Source organism: Phalaenopsis equestris, unplaced genomic scaffold, assembly GCF_001263595.1.
Source record: "Phalaenopsis equestris unplaced genomic scaffold, ASM126359v1 Scaffold000931, whole genome shotgun sequence".
In the NCBI taxonomy this organism is placed as follows: domain Eukaryota; kingdom Viridiplantae; phylum Streptophyta; class Magnoliopsida; order Asparagales; family Orchidaceae; genus Phalaenopsis; species Phalaenopsis equestris.
In genome coordinates this window covers 117,237-124,694 of record NW_018165370.1, presented here as the reverse complement: position 1 = coordinate 124,694, position 7,458 = coordinate 117,237, and positions in this window count along the sequence as shown.

Sequence of the window (7,458 nt, the reverse complement as noted above, 5' to 3'; positions counted from 1 at the left end):
AAATGAACTTACTAAACCCAACTTAATGAGTTTCATAATTTCATTTAGACCATGAGAAGCCTTTTTAGCAATCGTAGGTTACCTCCTCCAAAGAATTTCCGATCATTCGATAGAGACGTCTTAATTTAGTTGAAGTTGTTGTTTTTTGTGATGTTTGTGATTAAATTTTGAGCTGTTTTATATTTTGAATGTTGTGGCAATGAATTTTATCTTTGTTGATTTTAGTTTAGTTTTTGTTTTGGTTTTGCGGCTATCCTAATGGTTTTAGTTTTCATGCAGGGTGACATCGTTGTTTAGCATGCAAATTTATAGGTATAATGGTACAGCATGAAAGTACAAGAAAGACAACGCTGAAAACTGTAAAAGTGTACCTGACGAGACTTCTCGTTCCGCCACCTGAAACTTAAAATGCATGTTAAGGCAGTTTATGAAGAGCAGGAAAGGTAAAGTTTCAACAATTTTCCTAACCCTATGTCATGTCTTGGTGAGTCCCTAAAAGTTTAATTACGGATGATTTCATTGAGTGAAGAATATTAAGTTTAATAAGCCTCTTAAGTATCCAACAAGTTAGGAGGGATGTGGGTTACAGCAGATCCATGCCTCCCTCTGACCAACTGGTGAAAAGCCTCAAGTCTATTTAAACTTATTATTTTGCTTAATGGTTCATCCTGTAAATACCCTTATTACTCAGTGAACCCTAATGTCTCAATTATCCCTAAGAATAGGGTAATTATCACTTATCATTTAATTTGAGAATTATGTGGGTGAAGACCCTTGTGAAGACCCTTAAAGACCCTTAAAGAGGCAAGTTAATGTAATTTTAACACTTAGCCAAATTTTTAATCCTAATTGGGCTTTGCGGTGTTTCAAGAATGTTTGATTTAATTATGTTTTTTTCTCTAATCCTTATTTAATCAATTTTTGATTTAGCCTAAGTCACCACTAAGCCCTTAAGATCTTAGTGAGTGTCTTAATTTGTTTTGAAAAGGGTTAAGCTTTAAGTGGTCATGATTCATGATTAGATTCTATTTGAAAACCAAAATAGGGGTTTTAAATTCATTAATTATTGGCTTCAAAAGTCATACCCCTAAGTCCAGGATCATTTAACTTTAATAAACTTCCAAATTTTAATAATTTAGAAATTTATTAATCTTAATTAAGAAAGTGAGATTTGGTTTCTACCAATTAACCCCTTTATGTTTCAAACATCAAATAAATTGATTAATATTAGAGGGTACCCATCTTCCCTCTTTGAACTAAGCCTAAATGTTAATTAAGGCAAAATTTCCAAAATTACACATTTGCCCCTAAGGCTCTAACACCTCATAATCTGTCAAATTCAATTCAAATGACTTTGAAATTTTTATCCTACCTCATTCATGATGGGTCAATTAAGACATCAGAGGAGAAAATATGATTTTTCAAAAATTAATTTAATTTATATAATTATTTTCATACAAAAATAAGATTTTTCAAAGAAAATTCCTAACTTGACCAAGGTAAATTCTAATCCATTGAAATTATTACTGGAGGTAGACCTAGACTAGACAAGCCATTGGATAGAATTTCATAATTTTTTGAATTCTTTGTGATTTATTAGAGTTATTTTAAGTTCTGGGCTTTTTAATAAAAATAAAATATTTTAGGTGGTGAAAATTAAGTTTTCTATTTTTGAAAAATCTCTCTAAGGTTAGAGAACTCAAAGGAGCAAATTACATATTTTCTTTAATTTTTGATTTATTGGAATATATGAAAACACATTTTTAGCTTTTTTTTAAAATATTTTTAAGCTTTGAAATTTAATATCTTTATTTAGAAAATCAAGAAAAATATTCTAATTATTCTTAAGTGGTTAGGAAGTAATTTATAACATTTTCATGAGTTTTATTAATTTTGTGATTTTTATGGATTTTTAATTATTCAAATATTTAAAAAAGGCTAAAAATCAGGTTTTTTTTTAAATATAATTTTATTTTTAGAAAATATCTCTGATCACAGAGAACACAAAAAAATTAAGTTTCATAATTTTTTGAGTTCTATTTTGATTTTTAAAAAATCATTTAAATGCCAAGAGTGGTATTTTTCTTTAAAAATCAATTTAAGTTGACAAATGAACTCAAAATATTTTGAAATTTTTATGATGAGTTCTCTGGATCATAAACCATAGTGGAGATCAAAAATCAAATCGTTTAAATGTTTATATTTAAAAAATTAATTATCTGAGTGATTTAGTGTTTGCAAAATTTAAGTGCATTTTAAATGACTTGACCCATGAAATTATTTCCAAAGGTTTCTCTAGTCATGGTGGACCTTCCAAAATTTTCTTAGGATTTTCTAATCAATATGCTAATTTCCATGATTATTTTAAAGAAATAATGTGGAATAACTTGAAAAGTATATATCTTTATATAGGAACCCGCTTTGACTTTGGAAAAATCGGAGAATGTTTCCTCTGACAGAGGTTGCAACATGTCAAAGTTTCAAGCCAAGATGATATATCAATATGCATGGAGAATCAAATGATTCAAAACAGTGTTTAATTAATTAAAAATAACATATGCATAAAATGGTCTTGAAATTTATTCCACATTGTTCTCCTTTGTTCACTAAGCAAGAGGGTATTTTTATTTTATTTTTGTGATTTTTCTACACAAAGTTATGGGTTTTCTAAGTTAAGGGTATTTAAATAAATAAGAAAAGCCCTATTTATCTGTTTAAACCACGCGTGCCACCTCATCCTACGACGGCTCCAAAGGCATGCGTGGCGCACTCTGTTTGGACGCCGCCGTCTACGTAGCTTGCTGACTCGACCCACAGTTTATGTTCCAAAGCGCTGTCCGACTCGATTTTGGCCATCCATGTGATACACGCGCGATCGAACGATTCCCCATCATCATCCACGATAGAATGATCCCGTGACCATCCACACTAAAACCCTAAGATCTCATCATAGACTCAACTAAATCACTTCGGGTTTGATCTTATGGACTAGTCTAAGTGAGACTAACACATCCATACGGTTAATGTACCATGAAATCAAGCCTAAGTAGATGGAGAATCAAAATAAGCTCAGGAGGAGGAGAAATTTTATACCTTTGCTCTGAGAATGGAGGCTTCAATCAGAGATGCTTGACACGTTTGTTGGGGTCCAAGGAGGCTAAGGATTGAGTCCCTGGTCTTAGTGTAAGGCCTAGGTATGAATTCGACCAAGCTCAATTTCAGGTGTTGGTCTAGAGATAGGATGGAGGTTATTTCAGAGGGTAATTTGATGGGGCTTTGTCTTCTCTTGCTGTTGTGAAGGTGTGGGCACTAGCAATTAAAGTTTGGTGGAGTGTGGAGGTGTATTGGGTTCTGTCCTGGTTTCTGACAAAGTTTTAAGCTCAAAATTGAGATCCGACAAAGGGAATTGGTGGGGGAAATTGGTCGGAATGCACTGAGGGGATTTTAGGGAAGCTCTGTATGGAGTTTGGAGAAGACTCTCTAGGAAAATTTTAGCACACCTTCCATGGTCGTGTGAGGTGAGTTTTTATAAAATGGCCATGGGGTGGCTCTCAGGGCATAAGTTTGGGTGCATTATGGTGCTTAGGTGGAGGGCAGAGGAGCTCTTCAATTTGATTTGGATGAGCTGGGTTTTATTGGGGTTAGGTACCGTGGGGTTGGCTCTTGGTTTTGAACTTTTCTGGCCACTGGGCCGGCCGGCCGGCCAGGGGGAGGTGGCTAGGAGCTCAGGGAACCCAAAGGAATCCATAACAACAATTTAATGCAAATGTGTTTTGATTCGGCATAGATATCTTAAGCATGTGCATTTTTTGAAATAAGATCCCTTAATTTGGGGGAACTTTGGCCCATGGCTTTATTTAGGTGGTTTCATGGTGTTTGGACTGGTCACTAAGTCCAACTAATGGTTGTGGTGGAGTTAATTTGGTGACTTTAGGGTGGTTAGGTCACATTTAGTGCATGGGTCCAAGTACGTGCAAATGACCAAAACTTGGGTTTAGGCTAGTTTACCCAAGTCAATTGGCCAAAATAAATGTTCCATTTGGTTTATATGATCATAATGAACAACTTTGGTGAAGGATGAAAGTGGTTCTGAGTTCAATTGGATGGTCAATTTGGAGGAATTTTGAAATTTGATCAATTTGGACATATTGGGCTAGGTTTGGGTCTAGGTTGGGTTAGCCTTGGGATAAGTCCAAATTTATTGTTATAAATGGTCAATATGTACCTCATGAGGAGTTTTCAACATGAATTGGATGCAAATTTGGAGGTTAAGGCAATCAATTGGGTGAAATTTGGAGACTTAGCCAATTTGGGGCTAAATTTGGGAATTTTGGATTTAGGCCAAAATCAAATAAATTTGAGACTTCACCAAGGCCAATTGATGGTTGATTTTGGTGTATATGAATATTATAAGGATTTTAAAACATTAATTGGGGCCAATTGACTAGGCTATAATGACTAGGCCCAATTGACTAGGCTATAAGTTCAATTTGGTGAGATTAGGTCATATGGTCAAAATTGGGGTTTTGACCCAAATCAAAACTGGGCTCAAATAATTGACCAAGTGAGCTTGGATTTGGTTTAGTTTGGTCATATAAAAAGTGAATTTGAGTTTAGGGTTGGAATTGGGGTCAGAGATGAAATTGATGGACATTTGAGTTGGATTTGGGGAAATTTGGGTCTTTAAAGGGCAAATTTGGGGATTTTGGTTAAAGATGGTCAAATTGGCCAAATTGAGTCATGTGATAGTTGAGATAAATGAAATTGGGAATATTTAGGGTTTATTGGGAATTTTTGGGAATTTTTGAAATATTTGGGACTTTGAGCTATGGAGGGGCATTTTGGTAATTTGGGGGTGTTTTAGGGGTAAAAGGCCAAGATGGGTATTTTGGTAGAGTTGAGGTACCAATCATCACCAACAAGCCATGGACCAATAAGTCATGGACCAATGGAAACCTCATTTTTGGTCCTCTACATAGTGGTCTTAGCTAAACCATAGCCCATGGGCTAGTAGGTTTAGCTAACCATCTACACGATTATCCCAAAAGATCAAGGGATCTAGGCTAGAAATTTGAGTTCAAGGTTGTGAGTGATTGTGGGTGCATATAAGTGTAGTGAGTGCCTTAGCTCCAGACCTACACCCAAGATCAACCCTAAGGTCTAGCAAGCCTAAGGGTGACTCATCTTGAGTTTCCCCCATAGTGACCCCACCTACTAAGTATTTAGAGGTTGAGAGCAATATGTGGAACTTCAAGTTGAGTGGAGAAGAGTTTGGAATGTCTAACTATGAGGATTCCATATCTAGTTTTCTAGGAATAGTCAATAGGAAAAGTCCTATGGCTAGACCCTAGGCTACTAAAGAGGAAAAACTAAACCTCAACCAAAAATGAGGTCAACAAATGGACCCCCAATAGGAGTGGTGTGCTGGACAAGCACACCGCGCATATTGGCATTGACTGAGGAGATAAAAAAAAAAACCAATACAAACTCCTAAGTTAACAGACCCAAAATTATGCGTAGAGTTGTGTGTGTGATTTATTTATGCCGGGGAATTAGCAGGTGATCGCCTGATTGAAATCAAGGGGTAGGGACTCTCACTGGGGATTAGAGAGTGGACTTTGAGTTATGAAATTTTAAAGATTTCCAAAGGATAGGAGACAGAATGTAAGTTTTGACCCCGAGGTGGGAATTGAAATTCAGATATCAATTCAAACAGAGAGAGAGAGAGTTAGAGTGTAAGGACCGACCTTGAATGTAATGAATCAGAAATGTAGGACTGATTCGGAAATGAGAATTGAAATGTAGGTCAATTCTCAAAAGAAAGTGTTGGAATGTAAGGACCAAACTCGAATGCAATGAATCAGAAATGTGGGACTGATTCAGAAGTGAGAATTGAAATGTAAGCCAATTCTCAAAAGAGGATGTAAGAATGTAAGGACCGACCTCAAATGTAATGAATCAGAAATGTGGGACTGATTGAGAAGTGAAAATTGAATCCTAGGTCAATTCTCAAAAGAGGGTGTCAGAATGTAAGGACCGACCTTAAATGTAATGAATCAGAAATGTGACTGATTCAGAAGTGAGAATTGAAATGTAGGTCAATTCTCAAAGTAGGGTGTCGGAATGTAAGGACCGACCTCGAATGTAATGAATCAGAAATGTGGGACTGATTCAAAAGTGAGAATTGAAATGTAAGTCAATTCTCAAAAGAGGGTGTCAGAATGTAAGGACTGATCTCGAATGTAATGAATAAAAAATGTAGGACTGGTTCGAAAATGAGAATTGAAATGTAGATCAATTCTCAAAAGAAAGAGTCGGAACATAAGGACCGACCTCGAACTGCAGAAGGAAATATAAAGTCGTAACTGGGCAAGTTGGTTGCAGTTGAGAATTGAAATGTAGGTCAATTCTCAAAAGAGAGTGTCAAAATTTAAGGATTGACCTCGAACGTACGTAATGAATCAGAAATGTAAGAAATGTAGGACTGATTCAGAAGTCAGAATTGAAATGTAGGTCAATTCTCAAAAGAAGGTTAGTAGCGTTGAATTTATACAAATGTATCATGTGAAAAAGGTTGATCTTGTTGAAGTAGATTTGTAAAGCTTTGTGAGTTTTTGTGTAGAATGTGAAATTCTACGAGGATGTGCACAGAGTTAGTGTAGATAACGATGGTTGTACTGCGCGCACAAAGAGTAGGAAATTCCGAAAATGAAAGAATCTACTCAACAGGTCTGTTTTATTTTCTTGTTGTTATCACAATTTAATTTTTCAAAATACATTTTTAAAGTTTTAATTTTAATAGGTTGATTTAAAAAGAAATTTGTTTTGTTATTCACTCATTTATGATTATTTTTCATTTGTGTTTTATTTCTTTTTGAAGCTTTGTTGTTTCATTCTTTGTTCATTGAAATTCTGAACCATCGCATGGTTCACGACTTTCATCCATCGCACAAAAAGGCAACTGAAAAAAAGGCACAATTTGAGAGAAATTTCGATTAATCTGCTTCAATAAAGATGCTACAGATCAAACATAGGCTAATGCCTCAAAAAGGTAAATCATGTAACCTATGCTGAAATACATTGAGAATTATCTCACGCTATGAGTACGTCATAGACTGAATGCATCAGATACATGTCATGTTGTTAAAAGAAAGTAAGTGAACCCTCTGTGCCTGGTATATTGAGCTCCTGATCAAGCAGAACTACTAAGGCCCCGTTTGGGACAGCTTAAATGTGCGGCGGCATTTTTGAAAATGCTGCCATAGCGTTTGAAAATCACGTATTGCCTGCATTGTTTAGAACAGCTTTTTTTATTTATGTTACACGCGGATCGCGGGAATATCCCCGCGATCCGCGTTTCGGCTCCAAAATTTCCTTCGGCTACCCTCAACCCCGCAGCCGACCTTCCTTCGCAAGTGTTGCTCGATCTCGCCTCCGTCGCTCCTCCGCAGGTAACAA